Raw genomic sequence first — 26,526 nt, 5'->3', positions numbered from 1 at the left:
AGACATCTTCCATTGTTTCATTAAGTTGTTTATTGCTGTTGCTTTTAACCCACTGCTCCATGTCTAACTAGGGAAATTAAAAAAACAAATTAAGTCTAATAAAGTCAATCTTACCCACTCACATCGTCTAAATTAAATCTGACCCTAACTTAACTTTTCCATGATTATGTAAACCCAACACAAGGCACATCTATCGCAGTCGAACAAATCAGTACTAATGAATTTATAAAACCAATAAAACTTCTAAACAAAACCCAGAACTCAAGAATACCTTAATTTTTTTTTAAAGGTATTCAACGTCACTGTCAGGAAAACGCAAATCAAAACCATGTTGAGATATCACCTCACACCTGTCAGAATACTATTATCAGAAAGACAAGGTAACAAACTTTAGCAAGGATGTGAAAAAAGGGAACCCTCGCATGCATTCTTGGTGGGTATGGGAATTGGTTGCAGCCACTGTGGAAAACAGTATGGGGGTTCCTCAAAAAATTAAAAATACAAATAACATATGATCCAGCAATTCCCCTTCTGGGTATTTATTTGAAGGAAACAAAAACATGAACTCAAAAAGATATCTATACTCCCCTATTCAATGCAGCATTATTTACAAGAGCTAAGACATGGAAGCAACTTAAGTGTTCACTGACGGATGAACAGATTAAAAAATGTGGTATACACCCACATATACACAATGGAATATTCTTCAGCCACAAAAAAGAAAATCCTGCCATTTGCAACAACATGGATGGACCTTGAGAGCAGTATGCTAAGTGAAGTAAGTCAAACAGAGAAAGACAAATGCTATATGATTTCACACATGGAATTAAAAACAAAAAACAAAAACCAAAAAACAAAAAAAACACCCCTAACTCATAGATACAGAGAACAGACTGCTGCTTGCCAGGGGTGAGGGGTGGGCAAGATGGATGAGGGTGGTCAAACAGTACCAATTCCAGTTTAAAATAAATACGTCCTGAAGATGTAAAGGGCAGCATGATGACTACAGTTAACAATACTGTATCATATATTTGGAAGTTACTAAGAGAGTAAATCTTAAAGGTTCTTATCATAAGAAAAAAGTTTTTGTAACTATATGTGGTGAAGAATGTTACTAAAATTTACTGTGGTCATCATTTTGCAATATATTCATATATTAAATCCTCATGTTCTTCCCTTGGATTAGTACAATGTTCTATTTATATCTCAATTTAAGACCCTAAATGATGAGGCAGTATTTTAAAAGGGTTGTTGTGAACTAACATGAGAAATTTTTAAGTAAAATATGCCCTAAGCATACAATGTAATACTACACGGCCATTAAAAATTGTGTTAGAGAAATGTTTTCTTTCCAATCAAAATCCCAAGATTTAAGGGGCTCCCGGGTGGCTCAGTTGGTTAAGTGTCCAACTCTTGGTTTCAGCTCAGGTCATGATCTCAGGGTTATGGGATCCAGCCCTGTGTTGGGCTCCACACTCAGCAGGGAGTCTGCTTCAGATTCTCTCTCTCCCTCCCTCTGCCCCTCCCCACTAGCTCTCTCTCCAAAATAAATAAATAAATCTTTAAAAAATCTTTAAAAAATACACGAAATAAAATAAAAAGCTAATTTAAAAATGCACCTAAAAGAGAAAATGCACAACCCAGCCATATTTTTGTAAAAGATGGTATTTGATGAGGCTAGTTCCTTCTACCAAAATGTTAAAATAGTATGGTACTAGTGCAAGAAAAGACAAATACATCAATAAAGTAGAATAAGGCTGAGAAACAGATGCATTCATATGAGGATACAGTGGGTGATAAAATGGCATCCCGTATCAATTGTGAAAGGTCAAACACACAAAGAGTGTTAAAGAACTGGCTATCCATTCTAACAGGAAAAACACTGGATCCTTACTTCATGCTGCCACATAAATAAATTCCAGGTAAATTAAAAGAGCAAATCATGAAAAACAAGACTCCAAACAAATTAAAACATAAGGGAATACAGTTTTAAACCCTGGGACAGCATAGACATCTTTAAGCAAGGAAGCCATAAAATGGAATATTTAAAAATACTTAAAACTTCTGATTGGCAGAAAGACACCATAAACAACTTAAAAACCAAGCCACAGACTAGAATATTTCCAGCATATATAATACACAAATGATTAATAGTCATAATAACAGAAAGCACTAATAAATCACAGAAATAAATCACAGAAAGCATCAATAAAGAAAAAAGGCCAAACCTTTTTGGTTTGGAGAAAAAAAGTCAGGTATAAACAGGAATGTTAGAGAAGAAATGCAAATGATCAATAAGCATATGAAAATATGTTCAATGTCAAGGGCTAAAATGAGTTATTTCTCACGCAGATTGGAAAAATAAAAGATTAGTAACATCCAATACAGGTGAAAATATATAAAGAAATGGATGCTGTCATTACTAGGTGAAGAACACAAATGGCTACAACCCTTTTAGAGAAAAATTTTATTCCATTAAAAATTTTAACTTGCATTCTCTACAACCACACAATTCCATTTCCAGTATCTATTTCAGAAAAATACCCAAAGAAAATAAAGAAATAAGTAGCATAACATTTTTAAAGAAAGAGATGAAATTGTTGTCTCTTCCAGGGCATACACGGAGAAGCACCCCCATGTGTACGATGCAAGGGCCTAAACGTGTGCTTGAATACTGTCTACACTAAGGGAGAAATGAAGATCTCAACATCCATCAGTAAATCAGGGCACCTCCCTAACATGAGGGCTAAAAAGAATAGGACAGTTTCATAGGGTCAGAGCTTATACTGGGGGTGCTCCACAGTTTTGGGAATAGACAGTAGTTTATACTTATACAGGCATACCTCATTTAATTGCAATTCACTTGATTGTGCTCAGCAGATACTGCAGTTTTCACAGATTGAAGGTCTGTGGCAACTCTATGTCGGGCAAGTCTATCAGCGCCACTTTTTCCAAGAACATATACTCATTTTGTGTCTGTGTGTCACATTTTGGTAATTCTGGCAATATTTTAAACTTTGTGTTATTTTATTTGTTATGGTGACCTATGATCAGTGATTATGACTTGCTGAAAGCTCAGATGATAGCATTTTTTAGCAATATTTTTAAAGTAAGATATGTACACTGTTTTTTGGAGATACAATGCTACTGCATACTTACCAGACTATAATATACTGTAAACATAACTTATATATATACTAGGAAACCAAAAAATTCCTGTAACTCACTTTATTGTGGTATTTACTTTATTGGGGTGGTCCGGAATGGAATGCACAGTCTCCAAGGTATGCCTGTATCTGTATATGTATGTATATACATAAAAAGAATATATATACACAAAACTATTTCTACAGGTACAGATATATATGTGCAGAAGCCTTTAAAATGGTCTGGAAGAATACATCCAAGTCGCTATCAGCGGTTATGAGACAGACTCAGGTACAGAGCTAAAAGGGAATTTTTGCTTTATCTGCACCGGATAAATTTTTTAGGATGACAATGTATTCACATGTGTATTTCTATGACTTAAATTTTTATTTTAAGAAAAAGAAAATGTATTTATTAAAATGGAAATTTATTCATTTTTTCAACAAATATTTACCAGAAACCTATGTGTTTGGCCCTGTAAAAAGATCAGAGAGATGTCAGTGAAGCAGGACAAAGCCCTGAAGGAGCCATGGAAGGAAAGAGCATGCCAAGCAGAGGGAAAAGCCAGCCCAGAGGCTGGCAGTGAGAGCACAGGAGCTGATTCCAAGAACAGCTAGGGGACCGAGAAAGCAGAGGCCAGAGAAGCAAGGGAGCAAACAAGAGAGGGCAGCAGGACATAAGCCACACCACCTACCACTCCCAGACCGCTCTGGGAGCATCTCGTGCCTGCAGCCCTAAAGGAACTATGGTATTTACCAGGGACCCTACTCCTCTGGGGGCGACAACACATGAAGGCAATGCTGGTGGAATATTATTCAGTCATAAAAAGGAATGAAGTACTGATACATGCTATAATTTAGATAACTTTGAAAATATACCAAGTAAAAGAAGTCAAACATAAAAGGCCACATATTGGGAGGTGGGTGGGGGGAAGGGGCAATTGGGTAATGGGCATTAAGGAGGGCACTTAATGTAATGAGCACTGGGCGTTACATGCAACTGATGAATCACTAAATTCTAGCCCAGTAACTAATAATACAGTATATGTTAACTAAATTGAGTTGAAATTAAAAAAATTTTTTAAAGGAAAAAAAAAGCCACATAATTAAATGTATTAAATGCTTCCATTTGTATAGAATGGTCAGAACAGGCAAGTCCACTGAGACAAAGATAGATTAGTGAGGCTGCCAAGGGCTAGAGGGAAAGAGTAATGGGAAGGGACTACTACTGTATACAGAGTTTCTTATGGGAACATTGAAACATTCTAAAACTAGATTGCCATGACAGTCCTACAACTCTGAATAAAAACCATTCAACTGTATTGTACACCTGAAACTAGTTTAACATTCTATATCAACTATACTTCATCAATAAAAAAAAACCACTCTGTACTACTATACACTTTAAATGAGTGAATTTTATGGTATATGAAATATATCTTGATCGAGCTGTAAAAAAATAAAGTCATCTTAAGAACACAACTGTGCTTTTAAAATAACATTATTTCCTGGGGCGCCTGGGAGGTGCAGTTGGTTAAACATCTGACTTTTGGTTTCAGCTCAGGTCATGGTCTCAGGGTTGTGGGATCGAGCCCCACCTTGGGCTCTGCACTTATCGCAGAGTCTGCTTGTCCCTTTCCCTCCCCTTCTGCCCCTCCCCCTGCTCTAAGTTAAATAAATAAAATCTTCTTTTTTTTTTTTTAAGAACAAAATTCACATTTTATTTAGGTTGAAATAAACTATACAAAATTGATTTTCTTCACCAAAAATAACAGCAATATTTTCTGTATTATTCCTAGATAAACCACAAAACACTTACTTTTGTAGGTTTTCTAGGTTTTGTTTATAAATCAAGACGAGGCAGTAGATACAGTCATGGAAAAAGACAGAGGAAAACAGACAAATCGGTTGTCAGTATCCATGGCCTCTGATCCTGTCTTGACCATGAACAGAGGTGTTCAACATATACCTGCTAAAAAGCTTACGAAGACTAGGTGTTCTACATACACTTGCTAAAGAGCTTATGAAGATGTAGGCTCAACAAAGGAATGTAAACAGCAACAATCCAATGTGGAACAACAATGGCAGGCTTTCCCATTCAAACTTTAACTGTAACTTGTTCCTTTAAGTTTATTTAATAAAGACAAAATCTCTACTGCAATCCTTGCCTGGCAAGCTCCTGTTTCTCTCTCTCTCTCTCTGGTAACTCCCTTAACTGTCCATTACAGATTTTTAACATACTAACACTCCTACTATTTAAAGGTCACTCTGAGCTTCATTGTAACATTTTATAAAATGTACTCCTTCCTCCCATTCGTCTTCAAAATCTTTGTCTTCTAAGAACTGATAACTCAATACCAGACAATTGGATCCAGTGACAATAAATGTTTTATCTAAAATGACTTAACTAAAACAATTCCCAAGTGCCATTAGCAGAGATCCCACAGAAGTGTAATGTGGCACTTTCAATGCTATCTTCTGGAACAGGTATGTCTCCAAAGCATGAGAGTTTAAACGGGGGCCATTTAAATAGGCAGATTGTCAATGGCTAATGTACTCAATGAGAGATCGACAGGTCAAGATATTCAGTGATTAAGTGGGGCCTACATACACCTGACAGCTTTTCTGTAAGATGTTTTCAAATTTCTTACAGATTTTTCCAAATATCAAACGTAATAGAAAGCCTACTTTAAAAGTCTTTTAGGTATTTTCAATGGTTCCTGAGTTACTTGTAGGAAGCTCTGACTTAGTTGTATAGCATTTGATATATGTGTCCACCATTAAATCCAGATCATGTTTTATATCAAAATTTATGTTAAGCAAAGCCAAGTTACTTGACCTTTGGTCTGTCAAAGTGTTCCTCGGGTATGGGTTTTTTTTTTTTTTTTTTTTTTTTTTTGAGAGAGAGAGAATGAGAGACAGAGAGCATGAGAGGGAGGAGGGTCAGAGGGAGAAGCAGACTCCCTGCCGAGCAGGGAGCCCGATGCGGGACTCCATCCCGGGACTCCAGGATCATGACCTGAGCCGAAAGCAGCCACTTAACCAACTCAGCCACCCAGGCGCCCCTCCTCGGGTATGGTTTGAGACGCTTTCGCCCATTTTCATAGCGTTCATTCTCAACCTTCATCACAGGAAGAATACATAGGACTTTCAGCAATGCATAAACATTAGGAAAAAACTTGATGTCTGGTAGATGCAGGGCTTCATAAATGGTGGATGGAAGCTCTATATCTTTCCTTCTGTGTTTCCACTTGATTCTCCAGCAATGCAGCTCAGCTGAGAGTGTGTGGGGGTTGGGCAAGTCACTTCTGTACATGTCAGCATGATGCTCATCCGATGTATTAAATTTGAGCTGTCCCATGACAGAGGGTACAAGAGATAAGCATTTAAGAGCTTTGAGGTGCTGTTCTGAGAATAAATCTTTCAGTTCCTGAATAATGTGTTCCACTGCTGGAACACTTAAGAGTTTCTTTATAGTAACTCTCAGAAGTGAGCTGAGATTCCAGGTTACCTTGCTGAGCTCTGCGGAATTTCCCAGGGAGTTTCATCTGAATATCAAGCTTAGTTGCCAAATTTGTGGCTTCTTCGAACCAAAATTCATGATAAACTTCAATATTTTCCATCATTTCATTTAGTGAATGCAGCAGTGCAGTCAAGCTACTGGCTGCAAAGAAGACATCAGAGGTTTGCCCTTGGAGGTTTTTCCCAAAGGCTCTTGTAAAAGACAGAACATTTTTTTTAATAAATTTTTTTAAAAGATTTTATTTATTTATTTGACAGAGAGAGACACAGCGAGAGAGGGATCACAAGTAGGGGGAGGAGGAGAGGGAGAAGCAGGCTTCCCCGCGGAGCAGGGAGCCCAATGTGGGGTTCGATACGGGGCTCGATCCCAGCACCCTGGGATCACGACCCGAGCTGAAGGCAGACGCCCAATGACTGAGCCACCCAGGCGCTCCAAGACAGAACATTTTTAAGAACAACAATGGTAACGATGAAATCAAAATCTGTTACTGCACTACAGAGTACAAAAGCTCGACCAGCTATATAGTTATTCCATCTAATATTTGTATCACTATTTATACCATCTAAACATAAAACAAGTGCTTGTAGGAGGTCCACTAAAATTTCAAAAGCATCATGCCTGCCTGTCCACTTGAGAATGGCAGATTTCCTTCAGTTCTTTACCCTTTTCCTCATTGTTCTGAAAGAGGACAGAAATTACGTTGTCAAGCTCCAAAAGCAATTGTGGAGATTGATGGAAGAAAGAACAAACTTCCTCAATTGTTCCTAACGCAACAGATATTCCCACAACAGGCACTGATTTTGCCAACCACATATTTAAGGCACAGGAAGAGCAAAGTGTGTAGACAGCTTGGGGTATTTCTCTAAAAGTCTAGAAGCAACGACTTTCATTTTGGAAGAAAATCCACTGAACACAATGTAAGCCTGGCCACGGCAATACTCCATGTTTAACCACCCCCCCTCAGTTATCATAGTGTGAAATTTTACAGCCAAAATTTCTGCATCAGCTTCATAAGACAAGAAACCCACAAATTCCTCTCTCAGGTTATGATATTCATCAACAAACCTCACCAACACAGGCAAGTGTTCTTCCCCTGCTATGTCCACTACATCATCAGTGATGATGGAAAAGAAGTGGGAGTCTCTCACTTCCCTGAGGGTCTCCTCCTGAATGCAGCTCTCACAGATGTCTAGCATCTGTTTCTGCTGTGTTTTCGAGCAGAACAATGTGTTAACTGCTGTTGTCTCAAAGCGCTTTCTCAGAACCTCTTCGCCAGAATTTATCCGGCACTCCAGCAGTGCTTGCAAGTTATCCAGAGTAAAGAGACCCTCTGGGATTTCATCAGTTTCATGCCCATCCAGAGCGATGTTTTGTTTTCCCATAAGAATCAAAATTTCGGGCGCCTGGGTGGCTCAGTTGGTTAAGCGACTGCCTTCGGCTCAGGTCATGATCCTGGAGTCCCGGGATCGAGTCCCACATCGGGCTCCCTGCTCGGCAGGGAGTCTGCTTCTCCTTCTGACCCTCCCGACCCTCCCCCCTCTCATGCTCTCTCTCTCTCTCAGTCTCTCTCTCAAATAAATAAATAAAAAATCTTAAAAAAAAAAGAATCAAAATTTCAAATAAAGATTTTAAGTATTCTTTGTTTTCTTTCTCTTCAAGGCTTAAAGGTAAAATGTTTTCATCCTGTTCTTCACCCCCTTCTTCTGCACTGGGATTCTGAGCGTTGCTATTGTTTATTTCTTTATGTTTTGGTTCCTGTTCAGAAGTTTCATCAATTTTTTTCTGTTTCAGTGTCCTGATTTCATCTTCACTCAATTCTTTTGTTTTTCTGTGTCTACTATGTGGATTGTTCAAATGACTGGTAAGATCAAATATTGTTGGTATTGCATTATCTCGAAGAACTGTCCTATAAGGACTCTCCCAATGACTTCACAAGTATCTGCTTCAATTAATTTTGAGAAATAAAATAACCCAATCATTCTTTAGTTTTCTGATGCCTCTGTAAATGTATAGTTCTACAGATCATAGAGGTCTCAAAGTGTTTGGCACATAATCGATAATGTTTGTTTAGTTGATCAGGTATTTTATCTTTTAAGTCCGCTCTCCAATTCTCCACCCACTTCTGGCATCTGGCTGGATCCCGCAGGAACCTGAAAAAGGCCCGGTCCAACGTGCTCTTCCTTGTGCATCGTCGCCCACCCACCGGCTGGCCCAGCCCTCCCCTCGCGGCCTCCTTAGGGCAGCCCGCCTGCCCGTCAGGGTCAGGGATGGGGAGCCAGGCTGGCCGGCCGGCTCAGCAAGGCCGGCAATAAATAAAAACTTTAAAATAACATTATTTCCATTTTCAAATACAGAAGCCAAAAACAAAAAAGAGACAAGAAATCTGGGTACCATTAGGATATGCAACAGAACAAGGAGAATTTAGCTGTCATTGGTTTGTATTAGTTAAGGGAATGCTATGCTTCAACGGATAAATTCCAAATTACAGTTGCTTAATCCAATAGCTATTTCTCACTCAGAGATAGTCCAAACAGGTGTTCCTGATGAGTAGGCACCTGTCCTCCACGTGGTAATTCATCAGGCCAAGCACCTTCTACCTCATAGCTCTGCATCTTCAACACAGGCTCCCCAAATCATTGAGTGTAGGGGGATCATTCATGGAGGTTTCCTTGATCCAGGCCTTCCACCCACATTCTATTGTTAGAATTCAGTCACATGGACCCCGTCTGACTACAAGGGAAGCTGGGAACTGTAAAGTAGCACTTCCCACCATTAATTATGAATGCTTAGAATTAGTACTACCATTTTTTAGAACTTACATTAATAGATAATATCAGTGATGTTGTTTAAAGAAGGCTCTTTGAATCAACAGTAGTGATACTAATGAACTGCCATGGAATTGCAATTAGTCAATAAATATTTACTGAGCACATACTATCTGCCACATCCTATTCTAAGTACACAAACAGAGGGAAGGAAAACCTGCCCTCATGGATCTTACAATCTAGTGTGGGAAGACAGATAATGAAGTATAAAGTATGCTGAATGACAATAAAAGGGGGGAAAATGAGGCAAGGAAGGAGGACACGGAGTTATTAATTTCAAAAGAGTAACCAAGGCCTCAGTGATGAGGTGACATTAGCCAACACCTAAGGGAAATAAGGAAGTGGGTACCTGGGGAAGAACATTTCAGGGAGAAAGTGCAAGGATCCTGAAGTGGGAGCTTGTGTGGCACTTTGGAGGCCACTGCTGTTGGAGCAGAATGATCATGGCAAAGATGCTTAGGAGATGAGCTCACAAAGGTACCAGGCACCAGATTATATACAAACATGTAGGCTGCTGTGAAGATTTTGGTTTTGAGGAAGCCACTGGAGGATTTTGAGCAGAGGAGAGATGTAATCTGACCTATCTTTCAAAAGGATCACTTGGCAACTATGTCGAGAACAGACTGTTAAGTGAGTAAGAGCAGAAGCAGGAAGACCAATAAACAAGACCCCGAAACAATCCTGGCGAGCGTGCTAGCGGCCAGGCCCACTGGTGAAAAGGGTTTGAGAAGGGTAAAAGGGAAACTGGATGTGGCGTGTGAGAGAAAGAACAGGGTCTGGGCTGACTCCAATTTTTTGGTCTAAGCAATAGAAAGGATGAAACTGCCACCTGGGGGTAAAGTCTGAAGGAGGAGTGGTCTGAGGAAGAAAAAGCAGGGGTTTCAATAGAAAATCGACCAATATGATTCATTTCTTCATTATTAAAGGTTCGCTCTTTTGAGTTTTCAGGAAAACTTTTTACCATCAACAAAAGTATAATTATTACACTCTTTATATGAATAGCGTTCCCAATTTATAAGCTATTTCCAAATGCTATACTTCATTCAAGCCTAATAAAAACTTTTCAAGGGATGCGATGCCTGGGTGGCTCAGTGGGTCATGATCTCTGGGTGCTGGGATCAAGCCCAGCGTCAGGCTCCCTGCTGCTCAGCAGGGAGCCTGCTTCTCCCTCTCCCTCTCCCCCCTGCTCATGCTCTGTCTCTCTCTGAATCTCTCTCAAATAAATGAATAAAATCTTTAAAAAAAAAAAAAAAAAACCTTTAAAATAACTAGAATGGCTTCTATCCTGATTTCACACCTTGGGAACCTTCTTGTCAGCTTCAGTCCTGCTCTCATACTTCATTTTTTCTAGGTTTACTGATCATCCATGAAGGCATTTTGTCACACCAATTCAGTAATTTGTGCTGTTTTATTGTTTAAAATCCTAATTTCAAAACCCATACACTTCCCATTAAAACCTCAAGGTCAATTTTTTAACTCTTCTTTATTACATGTCTTTCAAAAATGTCAAGCATAAAGAATTTTTAAAAACTGATTCATACTGTAATGACGTTGGAAATCTCACACCAACCAATTTATAAATCCTTGATTCACAGTTTTAAGTATGACCACCTCACAGCCTGTTTCCTTAGCAATTGCTAATTAGCACCAGAGTACCAGGCACCATTTCTACACCAGATACCAGGATCACTAAATCATAGTTTTGAAATTACCTTTCATTGTACCAAGATATGACAGAAGCATTTAAAGATCAACTCTGTAAGCTGGAGAAATGGCAGATCTTTTAGAGTTCAAATATTATCACAGTTTTCATGGGTTACGGGCTTTATTCATAGGAGCCAGTTACATGAGCACATGTTGAAACAGTCAATATGTCTTGCTCTGATTAAATAAGTATTTGATTCACCAATATAAACACTGCCAAATATGTACCCCTTTCAATAGTATTATAAAATCATTACATGAATAGACTATGTTTGGTTATGAAAAGCCTTGAAACTTCTGTAATCTCCTAGTAGCTATTTCTCAGCCTCTTCATGTCAAATGACAGTTCAGAAATTTCATGCCTACTCAACAGATGCTTGTTAGCCATTTATCTAAAAAAAAGTAATATATGAGTACCTACTCGGTATGTGCCTAGCACTTTTTGTGTGTTATATAGTAAATAAAACACTGCCCAACAGTATATGGGCCGTATAGCGTACTGTGAACATGAAGTATAACGTAAGTGTGAACTATTTTCAAATTAGATCTTATTTAAACCTAACCATTCTACTTATCCCATACATGATTCCCCCATTTTACAGATGATGAAACCAGTTCATTTAGTAAGCAAACAGGGGCAGCATTTGAACCCCAGTCTGATTCCAGAGCCTGAACTCCCTAGACTTCAGGTTTTTCTCAGAGCGCAGACTGTAAGGACTACTGTGAGGTATGTCTCCTGTACCACAAAGTGATGGCTCTACATGATTTATACTCTAGTTCTTTATTATTTATTCAAGGTTCTATACTGTTCTAGTAAAATGGTGAGTAACCAGGACTCTAGATGGTACCTAAATGTTACCATCTATGAACTTCTAAAATGTTATTTTAGTAGGTCCTTACACTAGTTAGTTCATATGAAAGAATAAAAGCCTAATTAAAACGGGGCGCCTGGGTGGCTCAATCAGTTAAGCATCTGCCTTCGGCTCAGGTCATGATTCCAAGGTCCAGGGACTGACCCCCATATTGGATTCCCTGATCAGCGGAGAGTCTGCTTGAGATTCTCTCTCTCTCTCTCTCTCCCCCCGCCCTTCCCCCCATTTTCTCTCTCTCAAATCTTTAAAAAAAACCTCTGAATTACTGAACACTTGTAAAAAGAAATAGAAGGTCCTTATTCTTTATTTTTTTTAAAGATTTTATTTATTTGACAGAGAGAGAGAGAGCACAAGCAGGGGGAGTGGGAGAGGGAGATGCAGGCTCCCCACTGAGCAAGGAGCCCAGTGGGGGATTCGATCCCAGGACCCTAAGATTATGACCTGAGCCAAAGGCAGACACTTAACAGACTGAGCCACCCAGGTGTCCCAAAGGTCTTTATTCTTTAAATGAAATGATAAGTAAACTAATTACTGTTTCCAGAGAAAAGGATTTAAAAGAATTTATTTAATTTATAACACTTTAGGGGCGCCTGGGTGGCTCAGTCAGTCAAACGTCTGCCTTCAGCTCAGGGCATGATCTCGGGGTCCTGGGATCAAGGCCCATGTCGGGCTCCCTGCTCAGTGGGGAGCCTGCTTCTCCCTCTTCCTCCACCCTCCCCCCCACTCACTTGTGCTCTCTCTCTCTCAAATAAATAAATAAAACCTTTAAAAAAAAAAAAGAAGAATTTTAATTTATAACATACTGTTCCAAGTGTTAAGATTAAAGTTTGTTCTTGAATAGGTTAAAATTCCAGTTTACCTTTGTACACACCTAGAAACCACTTTCTTCACATCACTGCACAAAATTAAGCCCAGTCCATATTCAAGTCTCCAATTCGGTAGAGTCACTCCTAGTAGCCTGGTCAGTCCTTCCCTCTCTTCCCCTTGCCCTGAATCCCAGATGTGCTCAGCATGGCAAAACCCTGTTCCACATAATGGACCCACTCAATCAGTCAGTCAGTCCACTCCTCGCTATCAGATAACTGTGTTCCGGGCCTTCCGTGTATCTATGTGACCCAGTCCTGGCTACAAGAGAAGAGAGTCTCCTGGGAGCTTCTGGGAAATATACTCTGATTCCCAATAAGAGAGGCAAGATAGTTTCAAAATATCCTGAGTCTTGTTAATACCATCCAATGTTCACCTTGCAATAGTACCTCCTACAACTCAGGTCAGCAAATACACTGCATCAAAATGTATACAGACTATGTATTCTACTTCTCTTGGGGCCCGGAAAACGTCCAGTGCTAGATGTGGGTATAACACCAGCACGTAAACTCCATGAGGACATGCACTGTTTCATTCAACCAATACTACTGAATGCCTATTCTGTGCCAGGCTCTGTGCTGGGCAGTAGGGTAGAATAATTAACAAATCAGATGAATGTCCCTGCTCCTAAAACATAGTTGGTATTTATGAATACCTGCTCAATTAATGAACTGCAAATTCAAATTATTAATTACTGAACCAAAACTCTGGTGGAACAAACTATTTTTAAATTGTAAAACCTGTAAGTTTAACTGAAATAATTTTATATATCGTAACCTCTAGACCAAGCAGCTTTTGCTATATGGCCGAACACACACACAAACACACACACACTTCTTTTTTGGATACCAGAGAATATTTAATGCAAAAAGTACTGGCAGGCAATGATATTTATTATAAGCAAACTGAAGAACTTCCGATGGCTCATCAAAAAATGTATGTATGCTAACTGAAAGAGAAAGTGCCCCTTCAGTATTAATTTTGCTATACCTCTTAGGAATATGTTTATTTTTTTTTAAGATTTTATTTATTTGAGAGAGAGAGAGAGAGCATGAGTGGCGGCGGGGAGGAGCAGAGTGAGAGGGAGAAGTAGACTCACAGCTGAGCAAGGAGCCCAATGCAGAGCTCGATCCCAGGACCCCAGGATCATGACCTGAGCCGAAGGCAGAGGTGTAATGACTGAGCCACCCAGGCGCCCCAGGAATATGTTTAAAGAGTACACTAAATACAGAGAAGTAGAAAGAAAATTTAAATCAAAATTCAAAATCTGTTTTCTGCTCCCCTCCTTCCCCTCCACAAAAACTACTGTGAAAGGTAAAAAGGGGAAGTTGGAGCTGTGAACAAAATAATGAATATTTTTAATTATTCATGCATTTTGATATCCTTATTCCCCTATTCTCCCTCCAATTACCATGACCAAGAAGAACGAGTCACATGACTATAATTTGGACATCTGGTAAGGGTGGCCTAAAACTCCCAGACACTTGATCAAATTTACATTACCCTACAAGCGAGTCTGGCAGTGGGATAGATTAATACTTAAAAGGGATAATCAAGAGACCAGAGATACTAATATACTTCAATTGTAAGAACTCAGCTATAGGCAGAATAAACAGAAACCTGAAATAAAGACCACCACATGTTTCTGAAGTTCTTAGCTCAAGGTTAAGGAACTGACCACAAACCAAAAAGACCCAGAAGTTCAAATCAGGCCTAGAGAGTGACTTAATTGTCTCTACCTCCCAAATGGCTACCCATGTCCTCATCTCATTATACTCAGCCCCTCGAAAAGGAAGCCCAGTGGGAGGGGAAGAGGGAAGGTCTGAAACTCCCTAATAACTACGTTAGAAATCAGAAAGGCAGGTCAATCAGAGGAGATACTAGGTACACATACACCAGGAAAAAAAAAAACATGCATCAGACAAACCTCCATCTGACAGTCCATGCTTTTCTCTCCCTATAAATTCCTGGTGGCCTTAGATGTGATATTATATTTGCAAATTCTCTGGTACATGAACTGTTGGAAGTAACATAAAAGCCAATTATATTGACTATTCTCTTGAAGAAAATGAAAAACAACAGAAGCTGAATAATGAGTAGAACTAAAATTGTTCTACACAAAGTTCAGCACACTAAATGTCTTGAAAAATATCACTCAGCAAAACCAGTAGAGGTGCTCAGAAGGGAATTCAGGTCTCTTTGACTTTGTGCCTTTGTCTTCACTGGTTGAGCAAATGCTTCTCTGAACAGCGAACAACAAGACTCACAGCTGGGGAATGATAAACAGTGAGAATGGACTAGACTAACCATAAAAAGGAGACCTGGCTAAAATTCCCCAGGCCAGTGCTTGCTAGCTCAGCTTCCTTGTCTGTTAGATTATACATAGACTGAGGGGCTGTTGTGAAGACGAAATGATAATTTACATAAAATATGGCACCACACAAAAATAAAAAATTTTAAGGGGTTAACTTAGCCTTCCAAAGGGGAGAAAATCAAGGTGTATGAATGATCAACACCGTATCAAAAATAACTAGACCGTCCTGATAAGGAAGCATGTGGCCTCAGCAGCCAGACTGCTGGGTGTGCACGGCTGGCTTGTGCAAGTTATGTAACCAATTTATGCCTCAGTGTCATCATCTATAAAATGGAGATGTTAACAACTATACCTATCCCATAATGTCACTTTTGATTATTCAATTACTGCATATAAAAGTTTATAGCACAGTAGACCTCAAAGCACAGTGGCTATTATTGCTTTAACAAAACTCTCAGTCGAATGAAGATCCTTACTGTTGCAAGGATGGTTCCCAGCCCTTCAGTACTTGAAACACTCTCATTTTTCTTACCAAATACCCTTCTAACCCCTCCTAGCAAAGTTATACAGTAACTTTTCTTTAATTAAGGTACATTTCTTTAATAATTATTTGATGGAATGGAAGGACATTGAGTTTAGAGAACAGTCAAAAGGCTAAAAAAGAAACAGTGTGATAAACAGCCACCATCAAAAAAACCTTAGAATCAGGGGCGCCTGGGTGGCTCAGTCGTTGGGCGTCTGCCTTCAGCTCAGGTCATGATCCCGGGGTCCTGGGATCGAGTCCCACATCGGGCTCCCTGCTCCACGGGAAGCCTGCTTCTCCCTCTCCCACTCCCCCTGCTTGTGTTCCCTCTCTCACTGTGTCTCTCTCTGCCAAATAAATAAAATCTTTAAAAAAACAAAAAACCTTAGAATCAGCAGGAAAGCCCATAAACAAAACCTTTGTCCCCAAGGGAGTAAAGAGGCTTCTTCCTTTCCCCCAGAGGCCTGGAGAAGAGTGGCGGGCAAGCTGTAGTGACTAATGTCTCCAGACCCCTGGGAGGCTGCCTTCTGTCCATCAGTCACCAAACTTTAACCTCCACTCCATATCCTCAAAGCCTTCAACAGAAGGTGTCATCCTAAGGCAGGATGCTTTGGTGATTTTGCTGCTTTATTTTGCTGTATTAAGCACACAGGTATTTTTAAAAGCTTTATGTCAGACTTTAAAGACTCCTGGACTATAATCCCATGTGCTATACAATTAATTCATTAGGATATTTTAAGACTTAAGGCCCTAAAAGAAGCAGACTATCAATTGTAAATGTCAAGGACCTCTGGATAGGCTCTACCCCTCAAAATCACTATAAGCACCTAAACAGCATGATCAGGTAAAAACCAGTCCCTCAGGAACGCTTCCCAACTCCTGGGCAATGCTGCTGCCCCCTGGGACATCCCTGGGAAACCTTGAGTCTACTGCAAAACTCCAGGCCATTATGTCATGGTCCACAAACCTAAGAAGCATGCTGAACATTCAATAACGACAAGGAACAAGGATAAGTTATTTAGAAAAAGAATAAATTATTTAGAAAACAAAACAACTCTTCAGTAGCTTTTAAAATAAGTGCTCACAGGAAAGGAGTAAACCTCTGGTTACTACTAGAAATAGGCTGGGACACATGTTACATCTGTAAAATAATTCAGTGCAAAAAGTTAAATAGGCATAAGGAAAAAAAGAGCTTAAGTTTTGCTAATTAGGAAACTAATTAAACTCATCTGTAAAATGTAAAACCAAAACCCCAACTGGCAGAACAACAGTCTACTTACCTGTTATTCTAGAGCTCAAATGGGATGCCTGGCAGCCTGCTGTCTGTTCAGTATAGAACTTAGTGCAGCTTGTTGTTTGCTTTTGCAGATTGCAGTACCTACACATATTAATCTATAGTAAACTTCCTCTGAAAACTAGAAGTGTTTATGTTAAATACACAGAAATTTTTGGTTAAATCTCTACTCCTTTTAAACAACAACAAAACAATGCCTCCTCCTCCACTTTCCTATTCTTTCTATAAAAACAATGTTTTTTTTTTCTACCATTAAATTATTATTTAAGTAAACTTAAATACAGTACTACAAAGACTGTCAGTTTTCCAAGATTAGCACTTATCAATTCCACTTTCTAGCCTGTAGTACAAAAATATCTACATAATTTTAAATTCTTAATAATACTGACTATGCGGGCGCCTGGGTGGCTCAGATGGTTAAGCGTCTGCCTTCGGCTCAGGTCATGATCCTGGGGTCCTGGGATCGGGTCCTGCATCGGGCTCCCTGCTAGGTGGGGAGCCTGCTTCTCCCTCTGCCTCTGCCTCTCTCTCTCTCTCTCTCTGACTCTCATGAATAAATAAATAAAACATTAAAAAAAAATAATAATACTGACTATGCTACACTAATCTTCATATGTATAAGAAAAAAATAGTTTTTACAAAATACAAAACTTCTTTCAGTCTTGGATAAAACCGTAACTGAAACAGAGACAGGTGCCTTAAGTCATCAAAGCAAGCTGACAAGAATTCAAACTTTATTTGCAAATTAACACAAGGCAGGTGAACAGTTACTGATGTCTCTTTCAGAGGGGCAAAATTTCCAGCATCGTCTATGAAAACTGTTCTGATCTATATTTCGAAGTGTGGGATGGGGGCAAGAGCAGAAGAAGGTTGTTACTTTAATTGTTGTGTTTAAACTGTTGAGAAAATAAATGAGCTAGTTGGTTAAAACATGCATTCAGGAAAAACATCATCATCAAGATAACAACTCAAAGCGCACACTCTACATCATTAATGTGTTTTTCTTCAATATTTTCTTACAAGCAGTGAGATTATAAATGCAGTACTATTCTCTACTAAAGCATAACATATAGGGGCGCCTGGGTGGCTCAGTCAGTTAAGCGTCTACCTTCGGCTCAGGTCATGATCCCAGGCTCCTGGGATCGAGCCCCACATCAGGCTCCCTGCTCTGCGGGAAGCCTGCTTCTCCCTCTCCCACTCCCCCTGCTTGTGTTCCCCCTCTCACTGTCTCTCTCTCTCTAATAAAAAAATAAAACCTTTAAAAATAAAAAATTAAAAAAAAAAAAGCATAACGTATAAAAAGGAACTCAATTCAGTTGTCTAAACTCACATTAAATCCCTCCAAAATGATCATCTGCAGATAAGCACAAGCTCAGCTGCATCGAGTTTGGACCTTTGTGGCCTCAGCCAGACAAGGAGAGACAGGACACTCAGTCAGTCCTCACAGACCAGGAAATTCAATGCTTGAAGAGGCCTAACGTCAAATCTAACTACCAAAAGTCATGCGCGTACTTCAAATTCCTCTCAAAACAATGTTTTAGGGAAAAAAAAAAAAATCAAGTCATTCAAACAGCAGAATGCTACTCTTATCCGAATCTTTAACAAAATGTCAAATTCAGACTGCCAGTTAGTTAGACTTCAAAGAGCCACCTTAATGAAAAGTCTGGTCAAGAAAGTTTTCTTGACTTTAACAGATACTGTGGTGAGAACTAAATATAATGGAATTTGGGCCTTGGAAATGGAGACATCTGTAAAGCACACGAATAAAGCTACTAAATAGACATCACTGCCGTGGGGCTGCCCACCCAATCCTGCAATTTCAGAGGGATACTGATGAACTGGGGTGAAGTATGAGGAGAAAATAATTTTTCTACTTTACTCAAATGATGAGTGATGAACTTTAATGCATAAACATTTTTCCTCTTGCTCATTTCCCCCCAAATAATTAAATACTTTATGCTCATATCGCTCCCATTTTCAAACATTTGCTTAGTGCCATCAGGAACTACACCCTGTGCTGCACTTTCACATACATGAACTCAACTGCCTAGATGATTTAAAAAAAACTTTTTTTCTTTGTTCCACTAAGTAATGGAGATTGGTGGATCTAAAAGTTGGAAGAAACTTCAATAGGTGGCACCTAGTCCAATGGTCCTCATAGTTTTGTGGTTATCTATTCACTATTCTCATGCCCCAACATTTCCACAAGGAACACCTCTCCATTAACCTAGGGTGCTTCTCTAGCACATTCTTCCCCACGTATCCTTGAGGAGGAAGTTGTCCATTCTATGTCAAACACCATCAATGATACAGTGACAGAAAGCTCCCATGAACACCATCTGGGATAATCTATTCCACTTCTGAGTTGCTTCACCATAAAGCCTATCCTTAAACTGCCCCAAGTTCCAAAGGCTTCTACCCATAGGTGTTTCCCACTCACAAGGAGTCTGCACCTTTGTTCATGTAAGAGCCCCTCACAGAGCTAAGAGAATGAACAGTTTTTCCAAAGACAGGTCCTAAGTTCCCTCACCATCCTGGTCTTCCTGTGAAACATACTTAAGTTTATCTGTAGTCCAACAGAACAAAAAAGACTAAGTTAAAGCCTTAAAATGATTTTGATTTCACTTTAAATAGCCTACTACTTATGTGGCCAGGCAAAATATTTCAAAGCTAAGTTTGCTCAGTTAATTAGATTTTGATCCTGAGATCATGGTAATCAGGCTTGATGGAATAAAGAACTCCTTTCTCACTGTGTTCCTTTAAAGTCAACCAATCACAGAACTACAGAGATACCTTTCCAGAAAGATACACAATAGCCAATGGGTACATGAACAGGTGGCTCAACATCATGAATCTTTAGGGAAATGAAAATCAAAACCACAATGAGCTATCACCTCACACGTGTTAGAATGGCTATCACCAAAAAGACAAGAAAGAACAAGTGTTGGGGAGGGTGTGGAGAGAAGGGAATCCTCGTGCACTGTTGGTAGGAATGTGAACTGGTGCTGCCACTTTGAAAAGTATGGAAGTTCCTCAAAAAATTAAAAATAAAACTACCATGTGATCCAGCAACTCCACTTCTAAGTATCTGAAACAAAATCACTACCTCAAAAGATATCTGCACTGTGAAGTCCACTGCAGCATTATTTACAATAGCCAAGACATGGTAGCAACCTATGTGCCCATCAATGGATCAATGGATAAAGAAAATGTGGTTATACATCTACAACAGAATATTCTTCAGCCATAAAAAGGAAGGAAATCCTGCCATTTGCAACATCGATGGACCTTAAGAGCAGTGTGCTAAAGGATATAAGAGAAAGACAAATGCTGTATGATCTCACTTATATGTGGAATCTAAAAAACTCAAACTCATAGATTCAGATAGATTGGTGGTTGCCAGAGATGGGGAGGGCGGGGGGGAGGTGGCCAAATGGGTAAAGGTGGTCAAAAGGTACAAACTCCCAGTTATAGGATAAGTAAGTCCTGGGGATGTGATTTACAGCATGGTAACTATAGTTAACAACACTGTATTGTATATTTGAACGCTGTTAAGAGAGTAGATCTTAAAAGTTATCATCATAAGGAACAAAAATGTGTAAATATGTTAAGTGATAGACATTAAACTTATTTTGCAATATAAACATGTATCAAATCACTATGTTATACACCTTGGACTAACTGGCAGTGTTATATGCCAACTGTATCTCAATAAAACTGGGGTGGGGGGAGGAATTTTGATGTTGATACCCACAGTTACTCTTAAAGGCAGGGTCTTGGTTATTTTCTCTCTCTAGTCCCAGTTCCAAATAGATACTCAATAAATGTCTGGAAGGAAGAGAAAAAGGAATGAGAACTTAACTCTAAAGTTGAGAGATTTGTTTGTGTGAGAAAGGACAATCTATGTAGGTCAAGATAATGCAGAGTGCAGAGTAATTAACAGTAACAAGCAAACAGGCTGGTGGCCTATGTAGAAACTCAGAACAGATATTAGGGAAATTAAGTTTCAAGGACAAAATCTAGCCACTGGTATTCAGGAGTTCAAGGCACTGACTTAATCATTATATAATTGGGGGAAACAGCAAGGATCCAGTTATTGGAAACCTTATTACCAAGGTCAAAAAGACTCAACAGTAAGACTGACTTTGAGGCCACACTAGTGAGTTACTGCCACACTTCAGCAATTCATGTGTGTATCTCTGTCAGGGTGAAGATTAATCCCCGAGTCTGGGAAGAAGCTGGCTCTCCTGCCAGGATCTCAGGAAGCATATGAGGTTATAACTGCAGAAGTGGAGAGCTGGATGGAAACAAAAGCCACAGGAGGAAAAGGAGCCAATTCTCAGGTGATCTAAGTTGGCTGCAGCTTGGTTTGTGATTTTTTAATTTTCAGATTCCCAAGTCTGAGCACTGCCTTTCCAGGAAAAAAGAAAAAAAAAAATTACCAATCATTTTGCAAAAGCAGACTACCTTTCAGGAGAAACTAAGAAAAATCATAGGTAGATCCACATACCCTACAACATAAAGAGAAAAGTAACTAAATACACAATTCCCCTCCTGGGAAATGACCATAGCACCTTGCAGGACCTTCCAGAGGAGCACCCCAGCCCACCTGCGCCTCAGGGCCAGGCCCTTCCTCAGTCTCTATGACTTGGATGCAATGCCTGGCTGCAGGAAGCCCACAGTCTATGGTCTGCAGAATGAAATTAATGGGGATAATTTCTCAGGGCTCACAACCCTGAGATCAAGAGTCGCATCCTCTGCCAACTAAGCCAGCCAGGCGCTCCGCTTTAGCAGTACTTTTTATTGGTGGCATAGCTGTTACATCTGATGCATTACATAACACATACAAGTCCATTTTAAAACAAATTACTTTAAAATCTGACCTATTAAATATGTGACACAGACTGGCTGTTCTGCTGCACTATTTAAATGCCTGCTATATTCACAGCAGTTACCTACAAAACACACAATCTTTATGTGCTGGCACTGAAGTTCTATACCTCCAAGGGCTAATTCTAGGCTGATCAATTAGTACACAAACCTCCTCCACCCTCGTCCCCTCCATCTACTTAGCTCTAACCACTCTGAGCATCTGCTACATATAGATCCTTTTATTTGAGGTATATCTACTTACAACATGCTACAAAGTTATTATGACATTAGGTTAGTGTTTAAAACAGATACAATGACAGCCAAAAAAAAAAAAAAATCATCATCCCATTTGGGAAGAATTGTGAAAATGGTGTTAACGACTAAGATACAAAAAGCAAAAAGTACTAATAGTAAAAGCACAATCAAATTTACATCAACTCTAACTTTTCTTATTTATAGTTAAAATCAAGGAAAGAACAGAAAACCATTTCATCACAATAAAGCAGCGTAAGAGATGGCAGCATCATAAATCAAAGCTGTAAAAAAGAAGCAAGCAATTACTCTATGCTCATTACAAAATAGTATGCTGGAAAAAAATACAGTCAGGATTGTAATTTGCTCTTATAAACCAATAATTCACCATATATACAGTCTTTGCCTACAAACGAAGCAGCAAAGAAGAACACTCTTAAGCAGAGTTTCCAGCAGAAGGGTTTGTTCAGAAGACATTAATGCAGAGAGGGAAAAAACCCTCAATTTGCTAATTAGTTGAAACTGTTTGTCTGCCAATTCAGCTGGGAAATGGTGCATTAGAAAAAATACCTACCACAAACAACTTGTTAATAGAGTCACTGCATTTGTAGCTAAAGAGATCATACACAACTATACCACTGGATAACAAAATAGAAGAGAAAGAGATGTTTCTTTTAACAAAAGTAATCCAGCTAATAAATGATGAGGGAATGACAGAATCTCTAATAAAATCAATTAATGGATCTAAGTGTTGACCATCAATAACAGCTTACATCAATCAGAAAACAAAAGACAACCTGAGGGGCACCTGGGCGGCTCAGTCGGTTAAGTATCTGACTTCAGCTCAAATCATGCTCTCAGGGTCCTTGGGGTCCTGGGATTGAGCCCTGCATCTGGCTCGGTGCTCAGCTCTCCCTCTTCCTCTGTCCCTCCCCTGCCCATGCTCTCTCAAATAAATAAAATCTTTAAAAAAAAAAAGACAACCTGAAACATTATGTGTCCCCTGATGGAAATACAACACCGACTATGAAAAAGTTGGGGGGGGGGTGGAAATCAAACCAGAATTGGATGGAACTTCTAGATCCAACAGAGAAGTCAGAGTAACAGGATAAACATCACCATAGTGACCTCAACTTTTACTTCACACCATACATAAACACTCAAAATGAATCAAACCTAAATGTAAGAGCTAATATTACACACACAAAAAAAAGAGCTAAAATTATAAAACATCTAGGAAAAAATAGAAAATTTTTTTGACCTGGGATTGGCAAAGATTTTTTAGATATGACCCCCAAAAAGACACAAACAATAAATAAAAATTCAATAAACTGGGATTGTATCAAAGTTTAATAAGCCTTTTTGCTCTTCAAAGATTCTATTAAGAAAAAGAAAAGACAAGTCACAAACTGGGGGAAAAATCAGCAAAACATTTATGTCATAAAGGATTTGTATATAAAAACTCTTAGAGGGGCGCCAGGATGGCTCAGTCGGTTAAGCCTCCGACTCTTGGTTTTGGCTTAGGTCATGATCTCAGGGTCACATTGTGTCCGGGCTCCCTGCTCAGCAGGGAATTGGCTTCCCCTCTCTCTCTCTCTCTCTCTCTCTCTCTCCTTTGCCCTTCCCCCACTCTCATTCTCTCTCATTCTTTCTAAATAAATCTTAAAAAAAAAAAAAACTCTCACAACTCAATAAACAATCCAATTTTTTTTAAATAGGCAAAAGATGTGAAGTCACTTCAACAAAGAGGATGTATGAATGGCAAATAAGCACATGAAAAGATACTTCGTTAGTCATTTTTTTTTTTTTTTAAGATTTTATTTATTTATTTGACAGGGAGAGACACAGCGAAAGAGGGAACACAAGCAGGGGGAGCGGGAGAGGGAGAAGCAGGCTTCCCGCAGAGCAGGGAGCCCCATGCGGGGCTCGATCCCAGGACCCTGGGATCATGACCTGAGCCAAAGGCAGACGCTTAACGACTGAGCCACTCAGATGCCCCGATACTTCATTAGTCATTAAGAAAAGCAAGTTAAAACCTCAAGGAAATATCATTACGAACCAACAAAAACGGGTAAAGTCAAAGACTAGCAATAGCAAGTGTTCACAAGAGACTGCAGCTCTCACACCATGCTGGTGCAAATGGAAAATGGGACAGCCACTCTGAAAATAGTTTGGCAGTTCCTTGAGAAGAACTTCTTAAGAGCTGAATGTTTAAATACAGTTACCATACAACCCAGTAATTCCACTCTTGGCTATCTACCAAAGAGGGATGAAAACATATCCATACAAAGATGTTTACACAAGTGTTCACTGGTATGAACAGGAAACAACCCAAATGTCCATCAATTAGTGAATGGATAAACAAAATATGGTGTATCTACACAATGGAATAATTCTCAGCAATAAAAATGAGTGAACTACTGATACATGCAATAACAAGGATAAATTTCAAAAACATCGTATGAAATGAAATATGCCAGACAGACAAGACTACATACTGAATGATTCTATTTACATCAAATTTGCAGAAAAGGCAAAACTGTAGAGAAAAAAACTTACAGGGGCACTTGGCTGGCTCAGTTGGCAGAGCATGCAACTCTTGATCTCGGGGTTGTGAGTCTGGGCCCCAAGTTGGGTGGAGAGATTACTTAAAAAAATAAAATCTTAAAAAAAAAAAAAAGCCATCAGTGGTTGCCCGACGCTAGGGCAGAGGCAGGGGTTATTGGTAACTGGTCACAAGATTATTTTGGGGGGGGTGATGGAAGTGTTCTAAAACTAAATTCTGGTGACAGATGATTGTATCAGTTTACTAAAACTCAATAATATCAACATGGGGAGAGGGGTTCTATACCACCTCAACAGGTGCATATAAATATCAAGGTTCCAGAAACCTCAATTTTTCTTAAATCCTCAGGTCATCCTGAGCAGAAGAATCTCTCACATTCAAACATCCTGAATCCAATAGAAAGTGGCTGGCAGCTCACACTCCCTGTGCTCTCGCCAATGAGCAGCTCCTCATTTCTAATACAGGAACCACACTACTGCCCTCGCGAAGGAAGGAAATGAGTGTAGAACAGAAGATCATTACCTGTTTTAAACTTTGTTTTATGTGTCACTGCCCAGTTTATTCTTTGAAAGGTTCAAATATTAGTTGCACTATGTATTGTGCTATTTCTGAACTATAACAAAAAATTACTATTTCAAATTAACTCCACATTCAGTAATTCTGAGGTATTTTCCCCAGTTTAATTTGCATACAGTAAGTGCTCATTTAAGCACCTGCTGAAATGGCCTGCACCCAACAACTGGGACAAAACCTGGATGCCTGTCCTAAGGGCCCTAAGCCCCACGGTCCAAGACCACTGAGCCACCGAGAACCCAATAGCCACTGGGCTCAAGAGCCCACAAACTCCTCACCTAGTCAGTACCAGCTTGCTAAACCTGGAGCAGGAATTTTCAAAAGAGCCTCCTCTCTTCCCCAAGATATATGGTATTAAGCATACAAACAATAGGAAAATAAAATCATTCAAGTATAATTTAAGCAGCATAGATTATTTATAGATAGATTTCCAATGGTTGGTTGGTTGTGTGTGTGTGTTCGGTTTTTTTTTGGGGGGGGTCTTAGCCCAAAATATTTTACAAAAATATATGACATTTTCATTCCAGAAACAGAGCTATTCTTTTTATATCATAGTTCCAAAAGAAAAAAACCTCTATAGGTTCTGCATAACAGCCAACAGCACAAATCAAATTGTAATATTCACATAGAAAAGAACTTAAAATAGTGATAATGCCAACAGAATATTTAATAATATTTTTAAAATTAACTGATAAATAAAGGGTATTGTGGTTTAAAAGTCATAATTTTAGAGATAAATATTGAATTATTTATGAAGTGATGTAAGACTCAACATCTGCTGTAAAATGACGTAGTGAGGGAGACAAGATTGTGTCTACTTGTCAGAACAAAACGTATATACAAAATACACCAGCCATGGGGTAATAATTGTGGAAATCAAGTAATGGGATTTCCTGTTTCTGTATATGTTTACACACTGCCATGATAAAAAGTACAGCATGAAATAAAACTGGATAAAGCAGCCTTCTCAGGGGTTACAACAAAGCCGCAGCAGCATCCCCACCAATTGCCTTAAACACAGGAATAAACAGTGTGCGTGGTAAGTGGCGTCCTGACATTCATGGTACCACTCCTCGACTCGAGAACATGCTGCATTCTGAGCAGTGAGAGAGCGGGTTCTCAGGATGAATATCCAAAATTACATTGTACTACATCAAAACACAGTCTGTATTCTAGAGACCTTTCCGGAAAAATCAAT

General features: G+C 39.3%; 1 pseudogene; it reads right to left on the bottom strand.

Annotated features, from left to right (window-relative positions):
• Positions 1-5,846: 5,846 nt before the first annotated feature.
• LOC110585068 overlaps positions 5,847-26,526 on the bottom strand; it is an 80,263-nt pseudogene continuing 59,583 nt past the window's right edge.

This window comes from Neomonachus schauinslandi, chromosome 1 (genome assembly GCF_002201575.2).
Source record: "Neomonachus schauinslandi chromosome 1, ASM220157v2, whole genome shotgun sequence".
Classification (NCBI taxonomy): domain Eukaryota; kingdom Metazoa; phylum Chordata; class Mammalia; order Carnivora; family Phocidae; genus Neomonachus; species Neomonachus schauinslandi.
Note: the sequence above shows the minus strand (reverse complement) of the source record. Positions and strands in the feature narration are given on the sequence as shown.